A 23,735-nucleotide genomic window follows, 5' to 3' on the forward strand; every position below is an offset into this window, starting at 1 on the left:
GGACGGCCCCAGCTGAGCGGGCTTTGTGAGCATGCGCTTAGCCTCATCCTGTTTCCAACTTCGCTCCGTCATATGGCGCTGACAGACAGAAAAGTCGCCGCTCGCGCACGCCAGCTAAAGATTTGGGCGCCTGTACCTGACTGAAATACGTTCACGAGGAAGGGCCATTCTGTAAGTCTTGGCCGAGGAAATCATTTCCAAGCAGTCTTTATCGCTGCAGTTTTGCCTAATAGTGCTTGGCAATTGCTTGATAATGTTTATCAATTTGAGCAGTTCTGACAGTTCTTGGCTGGCGAGCTTAGAAAGATGTATTACAAACAAGGAGATCAGTTTTGAGAATTTCGAAAAACTGATTACCTTCGGTACTGTTGCTCAACAGATTTTGGCAGTTTCAGGCGCGATTCAAAAATCGCGCGCCGCCGGTGAGCTCATGGCGGCGCCGGCCACTGACCCTCACTTCTGGCACACGTCGCCGCAGTTCTCTGCATATGTGGTGGTCCCAGCAAGCCAAAAACGTCTCAGAGACGTCTGAGACGTCTAACTAGACGTCTCTGAGACGTTTTTGGTTTGCTGGGGTGGTTAACAACTTTCTTATTGGCGGAGCCCGTATGGTCATAATTGTTTGTGTGCCATAAAGAGGAACCCACGAACTGGTATCGTCGCTGCTTCATTCGCTGTTAGTCACCTTCTTGAGGAAGACAGTCTGAAGCGTCGTAATAAATTAAAACTGCTAAGCAGCCAATACATCAACTTTTGATCCCTCACGTAACCTGTACTGAACTTCAACATCAAGGTCATCATTCGACACTTAGCGGAGTCCATGAAGCGCCCGTTTACAGCTGCTTATAGCGGGAATAATACAATCTCAAGAGTAAAGTCTTTGTAAAAAGTAACCAGGCTGCATGGTTTGCTTCTAGCTTGTACAGTGCAGCCCTTATAGCTTCCCTGAAGCTGAAATGGTCGTTAAAGGTAAGAACTGGTGTCTTCTTACCTTCCAACACCTTTCGATCTTTAGGAAAGCCACAAGGGATCCACTATACAAGCTAAAAGCAAACCATGCAGCCTGGTTACTTTTTACAAAGACGGTACCTACTAGTCTGTGCAGATGCCTTTCGAGAATACGGACCAGCGCTGGCCAAAATGAGCCTGTTGTTGTCTGGCTATCAAAAGTGCCCTCCAGTGAGCCCTGCAGCAGCGTCCGGCTTCCCACGATGTTGGCAGAGATGCCACGGACGAAGCCGCTTCCTTGCGTGTTCAGATAAGCATTGACAGTCACGCTGCGCACACTTCGGCTACGGCCTCCAGCAGCGTCCGGTTTCCATCGATGTTGGCAGAGAGGCCACGGACGAAGCCGCTTCCTTACATGTTCACATAAGCCTTAACAGTCACGATGCGCACACTTCGGCTACGGCCTCCAGCAGCGTCCGGTTTCCCACGATGTTGGCAGAGAGGCCACGGACGAAGCCGCTTCCTTGCATGTTCACATATGGCTTAAGTCACGATGCGCACACTTCGGCTACGGCCTCCAGCGGCGTCCGGTTTCCATCGATGTTGGCAGAGAGGCCACGGACGAAGCCGCTTCCTTGCATGTTCTGATATGCCTTGACAGTCTCGCTGCGCACACTTCGGCTACGGCCTCCAGCAGCGTCCTGTTCCCCACGATGTTGGCGGAGAGGCCCAGGAAGAAGCCGCTTCCTTGCATGTTCAGATATGCCTTGACAGTCACGCTGCGCACACTTCGGCTATGGCCTCCGGCAGCGTCCGGTTTCCATCGATGTTGGCAGAGAGGCCACGGACGAAGCCGCTTCCTTGCACGTTCACATAAGCCTTAACAGTCACGATGCGCACACTTCGGCTACGGCCTCCAGCAGCGTCCGGTTTCCCACGATGTTGACGGAGAGGCCCAGGAAGAAGCCGCTTCCTTGCATGTTCAGATATGCCTTGACAGTCTCGCTGCGAACACTTAGGCTACGGCCTCCAGCAGCGTCCTGTTCCCCACGATGTTGGCGGAGAGGCCCAGGAAGAAGCCGCTTCATTGCATGTTCAGATATGCCTTGACAGTCACGATGCGCACACTTCGGCTACGGCCTCCAGCAGCGTCCGGTTTCCATCGATGTTGGCAGAGAGGCCACGGACGACGCCGCTTCCTTGCATGTTCACATAACTCTTGACAGTCACGATGCGCACACTTCGGCTACGGCCTCCAGCGGCGTCCGGTTTCCATCGATGTTGGCAGAGAGGCCACGGACGAAGCCGCTTCCTTGCATGTTCACATAAGCTTTAACAGTCACGATGCGCACACTTCGGCTACGGCCTCCAGCAGCGTCCGGTTTCCCACGATGTTGGCAGAGAGGCCACGGACGAAGCCGCTTCCTTGCATGTTCTGATAAGCCTTAACAGTCACGCTGCGCACACTTAGGCTACGGCCTCCAGCAGCGTCCGGTTTCCATCGATGTTGGCAGAGAGGCCACGGACGAAGCAGCTTCCTTGCATGTTCACATAAGCCTTAACAGTCACGATGCGGCCACTTCGGCTACGGCTTCCAGCAGCGTCCGGTTTCCATCGATGTTGACGGAGAGGCCCAGGAAGAAGCCGCTTCCTTGCATGTTCAGATATGCCTTGACAGTCTCGCTGCGAACACTTAGGCTACGGCCTCCAGCAGCGTCCTGTTCCCCACGATGTTGGCGGAGAGGCCCAGGAAGAAGCCGCTTCCTTGCATGTTCAGATATGCCTTTGAGAGTCACGATGCGCACACTTCGGCTACGGCCTCCAGCAGCGTCCGGTTTCCATCGATGTTGGCAGAGAGGCCACGGACGAAGCCGCTTCCTTGCATGTTCACATAACCCTTGACAGTCACGATGCGCACACTTCGGCTACGGCCTCCAGCGGCGTCCGGTTTCCATCGATGTTGGCAGAGAGGCCACGGACGAAGCCGCTTCCTTACATGTTCACATAAGCCTTAACAGTCACGATGCGCACACTTCGGCTACGGCCTCCAGCAGCGTCCGGTTTCCCACGATGTTGGCAGAGAGGCCACGGACGAAGCCGCTTCCTTGCATGTTCACATATGGCTTAACAGTCACGATGCGCACACTTCGGCTACGGCCTCCAGCGGCGTCCGGTTTCCATCGATGTTGGCAGAGAGGCCACGGACGAAGCGGCTTCCTTGCATGTTCACATAAGCTTTAACAGTCACGATGCGCACACTTCGGCTACGGCCTCCAGCAGTGTCCGGTTTCCCACGATGTTGGCAGACAGGCCACGGACGAAGCCGCTTCCTTGCATGTTCTGATAAGCCTTAATCGTCACGCTGCGGCCACTTCGGCTACGGCCTCCAGCAGCGTCCGGTTTCCCAGGATGTTGACGGAGAGTCCCAGGAAGAAGCCGCTTCCTTGCATGTTCAGATAAGCCTTGACAGTCACGCTGCGCACACTTCGGCTATGGCCTCCAGCAGCGTCCGGTTTCCATCGATGTTGGCAGAGAGGCCACGGACGAAGCAGCTTCCTTGCATGTTCACATAAGCCTTAACAGTCACGATGCGGCCACTTCGGCTACGGCTTCCAGCAGCGTCCGGTTTCCATCGATGTTGGCAGAGAGGCCACGGACGAAGCCGCTTCCTTGCATGTTCACATAAGGCTTAACAGTCACGATGCGCACACTTCGGCTACGGCCTCCAGCAGCGTCCGGTTTCCCACGATGTTGACGGAGAGGCCCAGGAAGAAGCCGCTTCCTTGCATGTTCAGATATGACTTGACAGTCACGATGCGCACACTTCGGCTACGGCCTCCAGCAGCGTCCGGTTTCCATCGATGTTGGCAGAGAGGCCACGGACGAAGCCGCTTCCTTGCATGTTCACATAACCCTTGACAGTCACGATGCGCACACTTCGGCTACGGCCTCCAGCAGCGTCCGGTTTCCATCGATGTTGGCAGAGAGGCCACGGACGAAGCCGCTTCCTTGCATTTTCACATAACCCTTGACAGTCACGATGCGCACACTTCGGCTACGGCCTCCAGCAGCGTCCGGTTTCCATCGATGTTGGCAGAGAGGCCACGGACGAAGCTGCTTCCTTGCATGTTCACATAACCCTTGACAGTCACGATGCGCACACTTCGGCTACGGGCTCCAGCAGCGTCCGGTTTCCATCGATGTTGGCAGAGAGGCCACGGACGAAGCCGCTTCCTTGCATGTTCACATAAACCTTGACAGTCACGATGCGCACACTTCGGCTACGGCCTCCAGCAGCGTCCGGTTCCCCACGATGTTGGCTGAGAGGCCCCGGAAGAAGCCGCTTCCTTGCATGTTCAGATAAGCCTTAATCGTCACGCTGCGGCCACTTCGGCTACGGCCTCCAGCAGCGTCCGGTTTCCCAGGATGTTGACGGAGAGTCCCAGGAAGAAGCCGCTTCCTTGCATGTTCAGATAAGCCTTGACAGTCACGCTGCGCACACTTCGGCTACGGCCTCCAGCAGCGTCCGGTTTCCCACGATGTTGACGGAGAGGCCCAGGAAGAAGCCGCTTCCTTGCATGTTCAGATAAGCCTTGACAGTCACGCTGCGCACACTTCGGCTACGGCCTCCAGCAGCTCCCGGTTTCCCACGATGTTGACGGAGAGGCCCAGGAAGAAGCCGCTTCCTTGCATGTTCAGATAAGCCTTGACAGGCACGCTGCGCACACTTCGGCACGGCCTCCAGCAGCGTCCGGTTTCCCACGATGTTGACGGAGAGGCCCAGGAAGAAGCCGCTTCCTTGCATGTTCAGATAAGCCTTGACAGTCACGCTGCGCACACTTCGGCTACGGCCTCCAGCAGCGTCCGGTTTCCCACGATGTTGACGGAGAGGCCCAGGAAGAAGCCGCTTCCTTGCATGTTCATATAAGCCTTGACAGTCACGCTGCGCACACTTCGGCTACGGCCTCCAGCAGCGTCCGGTTTCCCACGATGTTGACGGAGAGGCCCAGGAAGAAGCCGCTTCCTTGCATGTTCAGATAAGCCTTGACAGTCACGCTGCGCACACTTCGGCTACGGCCTCCAGCAGCGTCCGGTTTCCCACGATGTTGACGGAGAGGCCCAGGAAGAAGCCGCTTCCTTGCATGTTCACATAACCCTTGACAGTCACGATGCGCACACTTCGGCTACGGCCTCCAGCAGCGTCCGGTTTCCATCGATGTTGGCAGAGAGGCCACGGACGAAGCCGCTTCCTTGCATGTTCACATATGGCTTAACAGTCACGATGCGCACACTTCGGCTACGGCCTCCAGCGGCGTCCGGTTTCCATCGATGTTGGCAGAGAGGCCACGGACGAAGCCGCTTCCTTGCATGTTCACATAAGCTTTAACAGTCACGATGCGCACACTTCGGCTACGGCCTCCAGCAGCGTCCGGTTTCCCACGGTGTTGGCAGAGGCCACGGACGAAGCCGCTTCCTTGCATGTTCTGATATGCCTTGACAGTCTCGCTGCGCACACTTCGGCTACGGCCTCCAGCAGCGTCCTGTTCCCCACGATGTTGGCGGAGAGGCCCAGGAAGAAGCCGCTTCCTTGCATGTTCAGATATGCCTTGACAGTCACGCTGCGCACACTTCGGCTATGGCCTCCGGCAGCGTCCGGTTTCCATCGATGTTGGCAGAGAGGCCACGGACGAAGCCGCTTCCTTGCATGTTCAGATAAGCCTTGACAGGCACGCTGCGCACACTTCGGCACGGCCTCCAGCAGCGTCCGGTTTCCCACGATGTTGACGAAGAGGCCCAGGAAGAAGCCGCTTCCTTGCATGTTCAAATAAGCCTTAACAGTCACGCTGCGCACACTTCGGCTACGGCCGACCACAGCGTCCAGGCACTCGGCGTGCATCTCAGTGGAGTACGGCGAAGCGATGTGCAGCTCTCTAATATCTAGTTCCTCTAACCACTATACCGCCGCATACCACTCTTCAAAGTGGCACAGCCACACATCTCTACGCCACGTTGAAAGAGTTCGGACTCGGAGGGCAGGCGACGTCTCGATGAACTGCGCGAGTATCGCCGTCTTCGCCGCAGACATCTGCGCCTTGATAGAGTGGGATATTCCGTTGTATTTAATTTCCATGCTCTCGCAATATGTTGCATGTGATGAGTCGTACACCATTTGGGATTTTGACCCAACCGTGTAGGCAGCTGGCTCCATGGCCGCGGTAAGGTGTGTTGCCAACCAGGAGATCCTGTTGCGTCAGCTGTTTGATAAAAGTGGGGAAAAAGATAGTGAGCGAGAGTTAAATATATGATGAAAGATGGCCGTAACAGCAAGCAGTACGAATCAGCAGTTGTGATCTATCATTTAACGATAGGTCATCTTCCTAGCTATCCCTCCATCTCGTTCTACATCGGTCTACATGGGTTAACTATCGTAACGCGAAAGCATTTCTTGGTTCATGAGTGGCGTCAGCGAGATGTGTCCCCAGGTTGCGTGAACAAAAAGTGTCCACACAATTAACCCTCACTAATCAGTCTCTAATTAAGAATCACTAGTCAGTAATTGAAAACCGATATTAATATTGTCAGCATTCACATATCTTACGAGCCACGCGGCCCCAACACGCCAGCACACGACATTTAACGCTCCTGCTCAGCGACCACGAGGCGCCCCGCATCCTAACTTTCTCCTACGAGCGTCCCCCTTTACAAGCCACGATGCTGCGCCTTACGGCAGCGGAGTCGTAAGGAGAAGTATCTTCAACCAACACGCCTAGACTTGTCACAAGAGGCCAGACAGCGAGGCGCCGTTTCCTCCTCCCCCGGACGCCAGCGCGCGGCAAGATTTGAAGCGGTTGGCCGCGCGGTCGCTGGTTGGTCCTTTCGGAGTGCCGCCTTTGGATTGGCCAGTTCGGAGGGGCCACCGTTCCTCAGGCTATAAAAGCCCCACCGCTGCAGCATGAGAGAGAGACGATCGGGAGGCGCCGACGATACGAGACGCGTCGGCAAGGCCCTCCCAACTCTGCAGATCCGCCGAACCTCCTATCAATAATCCAGTTATCTCATTCTTGTATCCTTAAGTTTTAAAATAAACCTGTTTCCATAATTCGAAAAGAATCCGGCCACTTCTTGCTAACATGGCGCAGCCGACAGGATCTGCAGAGGCGTCACCCGTGAACGAAGACCGAGTCGACAACGTGGAGCCCAGCAGAACGCCGACGGTGAGCTTGGAGTTCCTGTCCCTTCTGGCATCGGCAGCACGCAACGCACTGACCACCTTGAAGAAACGGCAACTGGTGGAAGAGCTCCGATGCCGAGGACTTTCGTGCAGCGGCCGCAAGGACGACCTCGCGACGCGGATCATGGACGACAACGCTCGCCGCCAAGCCGAGAGGGCGGAATTCGAAAGACTGCTGGCCGAGAGAGACCATCTGCGGAGGCTTCTTGCTCAACGACAAGTGTCACACGATACGAGTGACAGCACGGACCAGCAGCCACTGTCGACACGGGTCGGCAACGGAACGGGCTCCCTACGACACGACGGACCCCGCGCCCCTGCCACGGACACTACGGTGCAGCACACGGTGTCGCCGCAAGCGGGCCACGAAAAGGGCTCCCAACGACACGACGGACCCCGCGCCCCTGCCACGGACACTACGGTGCAGCACACGGTGTCGCCGCAAGCGGGCCACGAAAAGGGCTCCCAACGACACGACGGAACCCGCGCCCCTGCCACGGACACTACGGTGCAGCACACGGTGTCGCCGCAAGCGGGCCACGAAAAGGTCTCCCAACGACACGACGGACCCCGAGCCCTTGCCACGGACACTACGGTGCAGCACACGATGTCGCCGCAAGCGGGCCACGAAAAGGGCTCCCAACGACACGACGGACCCCGCGCCCTTTCCACGGACACTACGGTGCAGCACACGGTGTCGCCGCAAGCGGGCCACGAAACGGGCTCCCTACGACACGACGGACCCCGCGCCCCTGCCACGGACACTACGGTGCAGCACACGGTGTCGCCGCAAGCGGGCCACGAAACGGGCTCCCTACGACACGACGGACCCCGCGCCCCTGCCACGGACACTACGGTGCAGCACACGGTGTCGCCGCAAGCGGGCCACGAAACGGGCTCCCAACGGCACGACGGACCCCGCGCCCCAGCCACGGACACTACGGTGCAACACACGGTGTCGCCGCAAGCGGGCCACGAAACGGGCTCCCTACGACACGACGGACCCCGCGCCCCTGCCACGGACACTACAGTGCAGCACACGGTGTCGCCGCAAGCGGGCCACGAAACGGGCTCCCAACGACACGACGGACCCCGCGCCCCTGCCACGGACACTACGGTGCAGCACACGGTGTCGCCGCAAGCGTGCCACGAAAAGGGCTCTCTACGACACGACGGGCCCCGCGCCCCAGCCACGGGTATTACGGTGCAGCAGCCACTACCGACACGAGTTGGCCACGAGACGTGCCTCCAACGACACGGCGCACCTTTCGCATCTGCTACAGTTACTACTACAATGCAGAAGCCATTGCCAAGACGAGCTGGCTCATCCATAAAGCCAGCGCCGCGACGAAAGCGCGGCAGGATGCGGAACGATCCAACAAGCCCGACTCCCTGGACCACGAAACGTTACGAAAGAGACAAACACGGCATTCCGCATAAGTCGTATCGCGTCCCCAGGTGGAAACGACGACGCAGTCGTATCGGTGAGCATCACGGTACAAGCCCGACTCCCTGTACCAAGAAACGAAACGAACGAGACAAACACGGCACTTCGCGCAAGTCGCATCGTCTCCCTAGATGGAAGCGAAGGCGTATTAGAACGGGCTGGACGCAAGCCACAAGGTACGCGGCGGAGAACGCCCAGCTCGCCGAAGAATTGCTGTCGACAACGTGCGCCTGAGGACAGGCGCAAATTTTGGAAAGGCCGTGTCAGCATTCACATATCTTACGAGCCACGCGGCCCCAACACGCCAGCACACGACATTTAACGCTCCTGCTCAGCGACCACGAGGCGCCCCGCATCCTAACTTTCTCCTACGAGCGTCCCCCTTTACAAGCCACGATGCTGCGCCTTACGGCAGCGGAGTCGTAAGGAGAAGTATCTTCAACCAACACGCCTAGACTTGTCACAAGAGGCCAGACAGCGAGGCGCCGTTTCCTCCTCCCCCGGATGCCAGCGCGCGGCAAGATTTGAAGCGGTTGGCCGCGCGGTCGCTGGTTGGTCCTTTCGGAGTGCCGCCTTTGGATTGGCCAGTTCGGAGGGGCCACCGTTCCTCAGGCTATAAAAGCCCCACCGCTGCAGCATGAGAGAGAGACGATCGGGAGGCGCCGACGATACGAGACGCGTCGGCAAGGCCCTCCCAACTCTGCAGATCCGCCGAACCTCCTATCAATAATCCAGTTATCTCATTCTTGTATCCTTAAGTTTTAAAATAAACCTGTTTCCATAATTCGAAAAGAATCCGGCCACTTCTTCCTAACAATATAAAAACAGAATAGAACAAGGAAAATAAATAAAAATAAACAAGGGACAAAATCAAAAATAGACATTAATGCAAATAAAAACAAACGAAAACCAACAACAAAAAATAAACATTACAATAACAGAAATAATGACCCAAAATAAAAAGAATCCTTCCTGTAATTTTTCTTCCCACCTTACATCTCTTCATTCTGCGCTTCTATATATTCTCGGAGCCAGTAGTGCCCTTCCGTCACCGTGGAGCTGAGTCAATTCATTCAAGGGATACAAAGGCATTACTACGTCGTCCATGACAGCTGTGCGTACAGTCTTTGTCAAAAGTAGCCGGGCTGCATGGTTTGAGTCTCATTCGTATAGTAGAGCCCTCATGGCTTCCCTAAAGATCAAAAAGTTCTTAAAAGGTGAGAACAGGGGTTGTCCTTACCATACAGAAATTTAGAGCTTGAAGGCTGGCATAATAGGTTTACTATACGACTAAGAGGTACGACTAGGTTTACTATACGACTAAGGGGGCAATGTCGTAGGGGTTAAAAGGGGAGAGCTCGCGGCGGGAAGCTCTCTCTTGCCGCGGCGTTACTGCCCGACTGCCCCGCCGACCCCGCTTCCTGCCCGCGCCTCCCGGACTATCCAACGCCGGTCGACGATAACTTGGTAAGCTACTGAACCTTATATTATCGGATAGAACATTCTTCCGCAGTGTGCTTTGCCTTGCGCTAGGTAAATGAACTGTTTCCCAGCGTACCCTGTCGTTGCCTATTTCGTCCGAACCCGCCGTGGCTGTGACTCTGCGCCACGGGTTGGGGACACGAGTCTCGCGTACGAGAAACACCCGCGCATAGCCGGCACGGAAGCTCGCCTTCCCGGCCGGCTGGACGCGGAGTGACCCCATAACCCATAGAGTACGGGCCGTATTCCTCGTCCTCGATCCGGAGGAGTGCCTGACGCGCAGAGAGAAAGTCTCTGACATAGGCGAAGACCTTCGCCCCGCAGTTAGTGGTGTTCAAGTTAGAGAGTATGGTACCATGTTTAACATTGTCAAACGCCCCCTTAAGATCTAGGGCGAGAATGGCCTTGTCGTTTCGTTGCATGGCTGTGGGTCGTATTATGTCCCTGTGTAGTTTGTGTAGGACATCCTGTGTAGACATATGTGGGCGGAACCCGAACATAATGTCTGCAAAGAGGCCCTTACCCTCCATGTATGGAGAGAGGCGATCCCGAACCATCTTCTCCATGAGCTTTCCCACACACGAGGTAAATGAGATCTCAAGTTGTCCGTTGTCACGGCTTTACCTGCTTTGGGGATGAACGCTACAAGCGATGTTTTCCATTCGAGTGGGAGTGGACACCGATCCCAGTTCTGATTTATGTATTGTAGCAAATGGAGGTATCCAGAATCGGAGAGGTTCGCCAACAGTTTCACTGTTATGCGATCCCAACCCGGTGCCCCACCTCGGCGCATTTTAGCCAGGGCCGCCTTTAGGTCATGCAACTCAAAACGGGCGTCTAAATCCTGATTTGGCTTTCCGGAGTACGTGTACTCGATCTCTGCCGCACAAATGAAACGTGGTGGTATGATACGCGGTTGGTAGGGCGAATCGCTTGTACTAAATCCGTGCCCAAAAAGTAGTTCACACTCCGTTGAAATTATGGTTAGAGAGCCCGAACAATGAGCGCCTCACAGCTTCTACCATCATTTGCCATGCTACTGCATCGTTTTATGCCGCTCTTTGTATTCGTCCAAACAATGAGCGGAGTTTCGAGAAGAACGAATGATACATGGCGGAGTAATATAGTTTCGTCGATGCACTACTTCAGCAACCTCCGCAGCGTTCCCTGCTATGTATGAAACTGAGTATAATGGCGTCGGCTGATTCTCATGACCCTGCTAGCGTGACAATGCAGGGAATGCTAGATGAGGTGATAATCTATTCTCTCTATAGTTGGGGAAAGACCCCTCTCTCCATTATGGCGCCGTTCTCAGCATTGCCACGCTAGCAGGTTCATGAGAATCTGCCGACGCCATTGGCTGGAAGGGGGCCTTTGAACGGGGAAAAAGCCGCTGCGTTCTTGGGTTGTTTTCGACTGTAGCATACCTTGCATCATCGCGCTGCTGCGGTGTCTCTCGACCTCTTGTAGTCAACAGATCTCTTTCGTGCTCGGTAGGCGGTAGACGAAAACCGCAGCTCTGCAACGCCGCTGCAGTCGCACTCTACCCGAGAAAACGAAATTGCTGTGGTTCTGTCGTATACCGGAAGCTTGAAAGCTATGTGAGCAGAAAGCCCCAAGCGGGAGCGGGAGGTTGACGCTACTTAACCTGGTCGACAGAATACGCTGAGGAGGGCTGTAGTCTGTGGAATTATGTGTCCTAATTGCTCGATGGCTTTCTCAATCCAATTTATGATCCCGCCTACTTTCCACAAAGAGAATGGCTGCACTGTTTTAGAACTAGAGTTCCGCTGCCACAATTGTGTGACGGTTCGATACTGTCAGCAGTGTTAATGTGAAAGCACTAATACATGCGTACGTTCGAGTTTGTGGTGCCGTTGCCTAGCAACCCGAGTTACCCAGGTAAGCTAGGGTAGTGACTCGGATAGTGACTCGGAAAAGTTCGGAGGAGTGTCGTGTCGGCTGCGCGAGAGGTTGCTCGGGAAGAGCAGAATGGGTGGCGCCATCCCGTGGCTGTGAGACGAACAGCCACCTGCCAGTGCGCCATTGCGCTGGTAGTGGTGTGAGGACTCGCCGCCAGCTATGATTGTTAAGTAAAGAATTACCTATTCTGCATATATGGGTACTAACCCATAAAAGATATCCCGCAGGGGCACCTTTTGAAACGAGGTGTTGGTGCTTGGCGCCACCACGGACCCTTAGCCCCCATACCGAAGCTGTCATCCGTACCGTGGCGATAGGTTGAAAGGTGGAGGGGAGAAACCGTGAACGGTGGCGGTCGAAGAAGTGGTCAATCCTCGGCCGATGGGCTCCTCGTTTGTCTACCAGACGGGGAGTCCCGGGACCTTTCTCTGTGTATAAGGGTGAATCAGAGGCGACAGAGTATTAGGAACCCTTAGCCAGTACATGCCGTATGGAAAAATTTGCAAAAAAAAATCGGATCGGCCCCCAAAAAGGGGTCGCACCGATTCGAAAAAATTGATACCACAGAAACCAGAAAGAGAGAGAGAGAGAAAAACTTTATTTAAAGAGGAATTCGGGGCACGCCCCAGGGTCCCCGCAAGACCCCACTGCACTCAAGTGTTTATGTTCCTAAGGTCCATAACACTGGCAGCCCGGCCGGTGGCGATGGTCTGCACGGCCGGGTCCTCCGAGCGCAGCAGGGTCTCCCAGTCCTCCCAGGTCTTGAGGTTCTCTAGGTCCCGCGGGGGAGGGTCCGCCGGGCAGAGGGAAACGTTTCCGAAGTTTTTCATGGTTCACTCAAATACAGATGAACCTGTAGCAAACTTGTCTGCATTTGTGATCGCCAACACTCTAAAGAGCTTTGTAGGCAGAAACTACAAAGCAAAAAAGCAGCGAACTGGAGATCTCCTTGTAGAAATAGACACAAAAGAACAGAACTCAAATACAGATGAACCTGTAGCAAACTTGTCTGCATTTGTCATCGCCAACACCCTAAAAAGCTGTGTAGGCAAAGACTACAAAGCAAAAAAGCAGCCAACCAGAGATCTCCTTGTAGAAGTAAACACAAAAGAACAAAGTATCAAACTGATGTCATTACAGAATCTTGGAGAAATGAGCGTACAGGTAACCCCGCACCGCACCCTGAACAACTCAACGGGCGTCATATCCGAAGATGAACTCCTGCAGAGTACCGATGCTGAAATGGAAGAACTAGCTGAACAAGGAGTAATAGCAGCCCGACGAATAACCATCCGGAGAACCAATGCTGAAATCAAGATAAAACACATTGTCCTAACTTTCAATAGCACAACTCTGCCTGATTCCATCCACGCCGCATACGTCCATTGTAAAGTCCGCCCTTACATACCGAATCCGAGACGATGTTTCAAGTGCCAGCGCTTTGGGCATAGCATGTTGGTTTGCCAAGGTAAACCCACTTGTTTCACATGCGCAGAAGACGCACGTACAGAGGAAAGATGCGAACGTACACCAAAATGCATCAGCCGCCGCGGTGGCTCAGTGGCTATGGTGCTCGGCTGCTGACCCAAAAGACGCGGGTTCGATCCCGGCCGCGGCGGCCGGATTTTCTTTGGAGGAGAAATTCTAGAGGCCCGTGTACTGTGCAATGTCAGTGCACGTTAAAGAACCCCAGGTGGTCGAAATTTCCGGAGCCCTCCACTACGGCGTCTCTCATAGCCTTAGTCGCTTTGGGACGTTAAACCCCTTAAAACCAAACCAACCAAAATGCATCAACTGCAATGGCGCACATGGCGCGTACTCCAGGTCGTGCGCAGTCTGGAAAACAGAAAAACAAATCATAACTTTGAAGACGACAGAAAACCTGTCCTACCTTGAGGCAAAAAAACGCGTCTCTTTGCAACAGACGCGTTTGCAAAGGGACATACTCTGAAGCGGTGACGCGGGGACCGCCGCCGCCTTCAGGTTCTGTCGGCACACAGGTCGATCCAGTGGACCTGGCGTCGACAACCAAGTCCCCACCACAGAAGTCGGTGGTACAGTTCACAGGGCTGAAAATTTCGCGAGAAGACCACGCGATGCTCGCCGGAGGCCCTCAGGCCCCACTTTCAGCAGCGGCATCATCGGCGACAGACACCCAGAACAGCTCTGCTGAACTGGACATGTCGCACCACCCCTCTAAGAAGGCACCTGCTGGCCCAAAATACTCTGCCGCTGGAGCAGGGCCTGGTTCAGCGGTGCCAACAAAAAAGACGAATGCGAAGGCCACGGGCCATCGCAACCAAGTAGCGTCCCCCACGTCCACCGTGGAGGATATGAATGTCGGCGAAAGTCCGCCGACATCTAAAACTCTCACATCCGCGGCGTCTCCGCGGAAATCCGGCGCCACGACGGATTCAACTCCTGGTTCGCCACCGCTGCAGCGGCGGCGAGACTCCCTAGAGAAAAAAGGGAAACCACGAATCACTGCTCCTGAAAATAAGTAACTTTCCCCAATCCCCAGCTTATCACAATGCCCAGCTTATCACAATGGCATATCTAATACAATGGAACTGTAGAGGTCTACACAGAAACTACACAGACATAACCGATATGCTCAAAACAATGGCACCTACAGCTGTGTGCCTGCAGAAAACGAACCTTGGGCCACAGCACACAAACATCATTATTCCGGAGAGACCGAGTGCAAGCTAGCCGACTCTCGGGAGGCGTCGCTATCATTACGCAAAGCGATGTCCCTGCAAGAGAGGTATAATTAAAGACAAACTTAGAAGCGGTCGCAGTAAACATCATTAGCCATAAAACAATAACAGTATGCTCTGTGTACATACCACCACACAACACAATTACCATGCAGGACCTAGAAGAACTTCTGGGACAGTTGCCCGAGCCATATGTGATAATTGGAAATTTTAACGCACACTCCTCATTCTGGGGAAGTGAGCATACTGATTCCAGGGGTCAGATCATCGAGGATTTTATTCTTTCAGATAGCATATGTTTAATGAACACAGGAAAAGCCAAGTACTGCTGCCCCAGCTCCGGAAAAACGACCTGCCTCGATTTAGCGTTTGCATCTCCATCGGTTTTTAATTATTTTATTTGGGATGTTTTGATGACCCTCGGGGAAGTGATCACTTACCTACGGTTTTAAAGCTAACATCAGCTACATTCCTCCTCCCTACGAAGCCACGGCGATGGAAAATTCACCTCGCCGATTGGGCACTTTTCAGAACGAAGGCCACACTGGAAAAAGAATATGCCGAAACCCTTACGATAGAAGAAATAAATGAAAAATTTTTGACATGCTTAACATATGCAACAATAGAAGCAATCCCACAAACATCTGAAATTGCAAAAGTTTGGTGGTCAAATGAATGCACATTGGCTAAAAAGCAGCAAAACAAGGCTTGGGGCAACCTTCGCAGGTATCCCACTTCAGGGAACTTGCTCACCTTCAAAAGGGCTAGAGCCAAAGCACGATACATTAGACGCAACGCAGAAAGGGCATCATGACAACAGTACGTATTCTCGATAAACAGCTCAATGTCATCAAAGAAAATGTGGGAGCAGGTGCGGAAATTCACAGGAAATTTTACTCCTTTTACATTTCCAATGCTAACAACACCCGGGACTCAAACATTAGAAGAGCAGGCCAACATATTGGGTGAGCATTTTTCCACAGTTTCAAGCTCATCCAACTACACACACACATTTCAAAAGCACAAAACAATAGTAGAAAAACAAAAACTTCCCTTCAGAACATGCATACATGAAGACTACAATCAGCTTATTACAATGCAGGAACTAAACACAGTACTAACATCCGGTAAAAAGACAGCACCAGGCCCAGACAATATACATTATGCCATGCTTGCTCACCTCTCTGAGACTGCCATAGAGGCTCTCTAAAATTTTTCAATAAAATATAGATGAGTGGAGAAATCCCCCATGCATGGAAAGAAGCAATCATAGTACCCTTCCTAAAACCTGGCAAACCACCAACTAGTCCCACCAGTTACAGGCCAATAGCACTCACTAGCTGCGTAGCAAAATCATTCGAAAGCATTCTAAACATCAGACTAACCTTCATACTTCAGTCTCGGCAACTTTTAGATATACACCAATACGGGTTTAAAAAGACATGTTCCACAACCGATCACCTTGTCCGCTTCGAGAACACAGTCCGGGAAGCGTTCATCCACAACCAACACTGTTCGGGGTCTTCTTCGACCTGGAGAAGGCTTACGATACCACGTGGAGGTTCGGTATCCTCCGTGACCTAGCGAACCTAGGTATCCGCGGTAGGATGTTGAGCTATTTGAGCGACTTTCTGACCAATCGCACGTTCAGAGTCCGCCTAGGCGCAACCTTCTCCAAGACTTTTTTCCAAGAAACTGGTGTACCCCAAGGGTGCATCCTCAGCACGACCTTATTCATCACCAAAATGAACTCCATTGGAAAAGTAATCCCAAAATCCATAATGTACTCAGTTTACGTAGACGACCTCCAAATAGCATGCACGTCTTCCAGCATACCTACCTGTGAGCGGCAAATACAAATAATAAATAACATTGAGTAAAGCAGAAATTTGGGGAAGTTGGTACGTATTCATTTTTGAAACAGCGCAACAATGACGGGACGTGGAAACTGAAGGGTAAAGACAAACAGGCGCTGACTAACAACTGGGTTTATTGAAAAAAAAAACACAAATATATAGACAGAGTTAGGAAAGATTAATCGCCACCATAGTCAACTCATGCCACATGTGAAGCCAGATACCCAATCTCCCCTTCAGAAAGGGCGACCGATGGGCAACTAATGCACGTTGCGCCTTTCTCACGTATAAGAAAAGCTTTAATCACTTCTCGCGTCATCTTATCACAATGGCGGAACACGATATTGGTGTTCTTATAGTCGGGGGTACATTTGCATTTCTTGCAACGGAATGCACCTTTAGCGAGAGGGTCTCCTTCAGATTTTCTTTTTTCGTAATCTTTTTCGTGTTGACATTTGCACTTTCTGCAGTGGACCGCCACGTGTGACAGGGGGTCTTTTTTTCTGGTGTTCTCATATTCCATGAGTCGCTTGTTGATGCATCTTCCTGTTTGGCCAATATATGTGGCGCCACACGAGAAGGGAATTTTGTATACTACCCCTACCTCGCAAGGTACATAAGGGGAAACATGGCGCACCTGACAAGCCCTTTTGTTTCCCTCCTGCCTCTGCCTTACCTGTTTGCACATCCTGCCTAATTTCTTCGGGGCAGAAAACACGACGTCAACGCCATATCTGCCTGCCACTCTTTTGAGCCCATGGGACATACTGTGCGCATATGGAACCACTGCCGGCCTTTTATTTTTATTTTCATTTCTTGCACTCGGCCGAGCCCCATACTTCACCTGCCTAAGCAAGCGCCTGTTTGTATTTACCCCTCAGTTTCCACGTCCCGTCTTTGTTGCGCTGTTTCAAAAATGAACAATAAATAAACTGGCTACCTGGGCAGATAGAAACGGATTTAGATTTTCCCCTCAGAAAACAGTAGCGGTTTTCTTCTCTTTGAGACGAGGCCTACAGGCCGACCCCACACTATATTTAAACCAAACCCCATTACCTGTCAAACAAGAGCATAAATTTCTAGGGATAACTTTCGATAAAAAACTCACTTTCTTGCCACATATAAACAGCTTAAAGAAAAAATCTTCCCAGGCCCTCAATGTGCTGAATATACTATCAAGAAAACGCTGGGGGTCTGATAGGGCTTCATTGTTACATATATATCGTTCTCTGGTTCGCTCTAAGTTAGACTATGGGTCCATAGTATATGGCTCAGCAAGATCGTCCTACATAAAAAAGACTCGATCCTGTTCAAAATCTTGGTTTAAGGGTGTCTTCCGGTGCTTACAGAACTTCCGCAATAGCAAGTCTGTATGTGGAAACTAATGAACCTTCCTTAGAAGATCGAGCAACTGCACTAACTTGTACATACATCCTCAAAATCCTTTCTCAGCCCAAACATCTCTGTTACCCAATTGTCACGAAATGCCCATTCCGAATACTCTTCAACAACAAGGCTCAAGCGCTTCGAAGAAAAATTCCAAGCTCTGAACATACTAAATGAAATTAAAAATATTGCCCCAAGACACGAAGCACTACCACCGTGGTACACTCGCCCCACAGTGTGTGACGTCACACTAACACGCCTCAGGAAAACCTGTACGCCACACGACCATATAATACAAGAATATCTAGCACTACAAGAAAAATACAGAAATTATACTGCATTTTATACTGCTGGGTCAAAAACTCATGCTCATGTAGGAAGCGCAGTAATACAAGGAAAAAATAAAAATACAGTGCGACTGCCCTCATGTGCTACAGTTTTCACCGCTGAGTTTTATGCCATTTGTGTTGCGGTACAGAAAATAACAAATGAAAACATCAAAAACAGCATCATTTATACAGATTCACTGAGCGTCCTTACAGCATTAAACTCCAAAAATGCCACGGAGCCACTGATAGGAAGCATCATACACAATATAGTAAAGGTCCGAGCACAAAAACATGTTATAAAATTCTGCTGGGTTCCCAGCCACGTTGACATTAGGGACAATGAGAGAGCCGCCTTGTGTGCTGCACAGAACAGAACCATGGAAATAAAACATGTGAATTTGTCTCCTAGGGATTAAATGAAGTTAGTACATAGCAAACTAAAAGCCAAGTGGCAAGCTTCTTGGGAAAATGAAGGTAACAACAAGCTGCATACCATAAAGCCCATTTTAAAAGAACGGAAATTATGCCGCCATAAAGAGCGTTTTATCGAAGTACTTTTATGTCGTTTACGCATAGGTCAAACACACATCACCCATAACTTCTTATTAACAAAAAAAGACAAACCTGTGTGTGAAATGTGTGGTGAGGAGCTCACAGTAAATCACATGTTAATTTCTTGTTCGCACCTCGAAGAACTTATAAAAATTTTTTTTTACGGTATTTTACAATGAACACATTCCATTTCATCCCACATTGCTTTTAGGCGAGCAAACACTTGCCGAGTTTTCACTTGTTTGTAAATTTCTAAAGAAAGCCAATGTTTTAAATCTATTATAATGTAACCTCTATACACTCAACATAACATCATCTAACCTTGTGTTTGGCGCATGATAGCCATAGTTGCTTATGCGCCATAAAACCCCATATAACTAACTGTCATGTTACGCACTGCGTTCAAGACGGCCCTACACCTGCCAGTTAGCACTTCCACAGAACGCCTTCTACACCTGGGCCTCCACACCACAGTTGAGGAGCTTGTGGAAGCCATTCGCCAGGCGCAATACTGGCGACTCACCCAAACATCCACTGGTCGCCATATCCTGGAATCTCTAGACATTCATATCCCAGCGAATGACCCTACCCTCCTTCCCATCCCTCGGCCCCTCCACCGAGAACTTCTCGTAAAACCTCTCCCTCGTAACATGCACCCCCAGCATCATGAGTCGCGCCGCCGAGCCCGAGCAAAGGCGCTCCACAAATACTACGGCTCGGAATCGGACGCCGCATGCACGGGTGAGGAAGCGGCGGTGGCCGTCGCGAACTGCTCTCTACAGCCTCTTGCTACTGTCCCCCTCCCCTCGGTCACCTCCTCGAAGGCGGCCGAGGAAGCAGCCATCGCCTACGCGCTTGAACACACGGAAGCACGCTACATAATATCGGAATCCTAAACCGCGACACTAAATTTCGCGCGCGGCCGAGTTCACGTCCCTGCGTTTAGCATACTGAGCTCGCCTGCAGCCCACCAGCCCCGCCATGTGGAGCTGATATAGGTGCCTGCGCACTACGGGAATCCCGGTAACGAGACCGCCAATGCGTTAGCCCGAGGTTCTTTAAACCGGGCGCCGTCGGCCTCAGATCTGGGATTCACGCGGGATCGCATGCACTCCTTCAGCGATCTGACAAAGGCCTTTCGGGCCGCGCGCCTGCTCTACCCCCCACCCCACCCCTCCCTAGACTGCCACCAGACGCTCTGGCGACGCCTCCAGACGCGCACCCTCCCGTCCCCGTATCTGCAATCCCGATATCACTGTCCCCGTATCTGCAATCCCGATATCACTCCACTAGCCCTTCCTGTACCCTCTGCCAGCATCCCTCCGCTACCCTTTCCCACATCCTTTTCCTCTGCCCGGCGAACCCTCCATCGCGGGGCCTGGATCACCTCACCACTTGGAGGCATGGGAGACCCTGCTGCGCTCCGAGGACCCGGCCAAACAAGCCATCGCAACCAGCCGGGCTGCCGACGTCATGGTCCGCAGGAACATGAACGTTTGAGTGCAATGGGGCCGTGCGGGGGCCCAAGGGTCTGTGAGCCCCAAACTCCTCTGCTTAAAATAATTTTTTATGATGATGATGATCTAATGTCGAGTATCCTTTACGAAAGCCTGCCTGATCATTCGGTTGTCCTGATTCTATTACCGGTTACCTTAATTAATCCCTTGTAGGCAGCGGACAGTAAACTGACCGGTGTGTAATTCAAGTCCTTGACGTCTCCTTAATTCATAAGATGTTAGTGTTCTTCCTAGCTTCTGTTACGCTCGAGGTCACAAGCCATTGTATATACAGGGTGTCTTGTGCTAGAAAAGCTGAACTCCACTCCCTCCTTCAACCTGACGTTGCCTAATCCTTAGCAGCTGCTGTTCCCCTTGGCGCATTGCTCCTAAGGCTTTCCTTACTTCCTCTTTTTTACCTGGGCCGGGATGTCCCAGTGATGGAATTATGATGAAATGAATGAATGCTGGAAATAAATGGAACTTCCCGCTTTAAATATTACCTTTATTAAGCGAACAGACAGAACTAGTTGTACTCAGTTCCACAGTTAACATAGCAGTGTCAGTCTAGTTTTTGAATTTGGTTATAGTTATGGGGGATGCGCGCACGCAGTCCCCCACTACCAAAAATTGCATGCCCCATCTGCCTCCATTGAGGAAGTGGCAGGGGTCAACGCGGGCGCAGTGCAATGCCCGTGTCTCGCCCTGGAGGCTCCTCCATCCTGACCAAGGACGCCCCGGCACCAGGTAAGTATGCCGAACAATTGCTCAGCCACAAGATCCCACTCACGGGGGCCTTCGCAATGTTGCCAGTGAGAGTTGCATTAAAAATAAGCAGCGAAGTTTATTTACGCGCAAATAAAGCGTAATGTCGCGTTAGTTAATTACGGTGAGCCTTTTACCACTGAAGCGTTAATTACTCCACCGCTTTATATAAAAAGTATAAATCGTATGACCGTAATTCCAAAGAGATAACATCTCATTTTTAGAATCATTGTTCGAATGGTTGTTTTTTTTTTGTTTACGATTGCAATGCGGAGTGTTCTAGCCCAGTGAAACCACGGTGTAAGAATTACACCGTGAGTGAAACACCTGTCGAGAGAGAGAGAGAGAAAACTTTATTTACAGTGGAATTCGGGGCACGCCCCAGGGTCCCCGCACGACCCCACTGCACTCAAGTGTTTATGTTCCGAAGGTCCATAACACTGGCAGCACGGCCGGTGGCGATGGTCTGCACGGCCGGGTCCTCCGAGCGCAGCAGGGTCTCCCAGTCCTCCCAGGTCTTGAGGTTCTCTAGGTCCCGCGGGGGAGGGTCCGCCGGGCAGAGGGAAAGGATGTGGAGGGAGGAAGCGAAGGGTTCTGGGCATAGGGCGCAAGCAGGAGTGGGGAAGGAGGGATGATAGTGGGTTAGGGTAAGGGGCGAGGGGAGAGTATGTGTTTGTAATCTGCGCCAGAGTGTTGCGTGTCTGTTATCTAGGGAGGGGTGGGGCGGGGGGTAGAGCTGGCGAGAGGCTCTGTATGCCTGGGTCAGCTCACTGAATGAGTGCATGCGATCCTTCGTGAATCCCTGATCCGAGGCCACCTGAGCCCGGTTTAAAGAACCTCGGGCTAAAAGGTTGGCGGCCTCGTTTCCGGGATTCCCGGAGTGCGCGGGCACCCATATCAGCTCCACTTGGCGGGGCGGGGGGGCATCGGGCGAGTCCAGTATGCCAACAGCAGGGACATGGACTCGGCCTCGAGCAAAATTTAGAATCGCAGTTTTAGAATCGCTTAAAATGTACCGGGCTTCCGTGCGGGTTATAGCAAGGGCAATGGCGGCTTCCTCTGCAGCCTCTGGGGACGTGTCTGGAGGGAGAGGTAGTGTGAGGAGGGCGGATAAAGAGTCGCCTGTCGAGAGTCGCCTGGCCCGGGTACTCTGGCTCAGACTACAGACACACTCTCTCCCCTCACCCCTTACCCTAGGCCACTATCATCCCTCCTTCCCCACTCCGGCATGCGCCCTATGCCCAGAACCCTTCGCTTCTTCCCTCCACATCCCACATCCTTTCCCTCTGCCCGGCGGACCCTCCGCCGCGGGACCTAGAGAACCTCAAGACCTGGGAGGACTGGGAGACCCTGCTGCGCTCGGAGGACCCGGCCGTGCAGACCATCGCCACCGGCCGGGCTGCCAGTGTTACGGACCTTAGGAGCATAAACACTTGAGTGCAGTGGGGTCGTGCGGGGAGCCTGGGGCGTGCCCCGAATTCCTCTTCAAATAAAGTTTTCTCTCTCTAGAGGCCCGTGTGCTGTGCGATGTCAGTGCACGTTAAAGAACCCCAGGTGGTCCAAATTTCCGGAGCCCTTCACTACGGCGTCCCTCATAGCCTGAGTTGCTTTGGGACGGTAAACCCCAATAAACCAAACCATATATAAAAAAATTAGATCCAGTTCATAATCTAGGTGTCCGCCTTTCTTGTGAAGCATACAGAACGTCTGGGTCTCCCCGCTCCCTCGTAACATGGACACCGACATGCACGTAAACAGGCGACAAGCGCGGGCTCGGGCTCTTGAGAGACAACACGGCTCCCGACCCGGTGTATATTATGTAGACGTAGCAGGCCCATCGCCCACGGGATTTTACACGGCCGCTGTCGTTCACCAGGAAATGCACGTTGATGGACTCTCTTTTCGAGCCCCGAATTCAATGCGAGCCGAGGAGGTCGATAGCGCTTGCTGCCGCCCACGCCAATTCGAGAATCATCATTACGGACTCCCGAAAAGCATGTGATCATTACTTGGCAGGGGAGATCTCCCCCTTAGCTGCTTGCATTCTAAGACGGACTGCCACTGATCCAACACCCAAAAGAATCATTTGGGCTCCTGGTCACCAAGGCTTACGAGGTAATGAGGCCGCTGACGCGGCTGCCCGAGCGCTTACTCACCGGGCTCCTCATCCCAGCTCTTCTGGCTCGGAGACTAACCAGCCGCTGCTGCGATTCAAGGAAATTATAACGCATTATAGCGACATCCACCGCCTTTTCCCGGCCCCTGCAAAGGGGCTGAGTAAGACGGAGGAGCGAACTTTAAGGCGCCTGCAGACAGGTACTCTACTCTGTCCTGCAATCTTAAAGCATTACGATCCTAACACGGATGGGCGATGCCCACACTGTGGGGAGACCTGTGATATCTTCCACATGGTGTGGGCATGTACTGAAAATCCCCACCTCCCCCCTTCCCCTACCCCTTCCAGAGAGGCATGGGAGACTGCCCTTCTCAACTGCTCCTGGCTTGAGTCCCAAAGGGCTCTGGTGAAACGGGCTAGAGACGGGGCATTGTCATGCGGTGTCCCGGACTAGGGACGCCGACCATGTAGCGTGGCCAGTCT

The 23,735-nt window shown here is 52.6% G+C and overlaps 1 non-coding gene across 1 annotated transcript; it reads right to left on the minus strand.

Annotated features, from left to right (window-relative positions):
• Window positions 1–20,963: 20,963 nt before the first annotated feature.
• On the minus strand, window positions 20,964–21,126 carry LOC149347513 (U1 spliceosomal RNA). Its single transcript, XR_016282588.1, has one exon. It is a non-coding gene; the product is annotated as a U1 spliceosomal RNA (small nuclear RNA).
• Window positions 21,127–23,735: the final 2,609 nt, after the last annotated feature.

This window comes from Amblyomma mixtum, chromosome 4 (assembly GCF_055824585.1).
Source record: "Amblyomma mixtum isolate Tamu chromosome 4, ASM5582458v1, whole genome shotgun sequence".
Taxonomy (NCBI): domain Eukaryota; kingdom Metazoa; phylum Arthropoda; class Arachnida; order Ixodida; family Ixodidae; genus Amblyomma; species Amblyomma mixtum.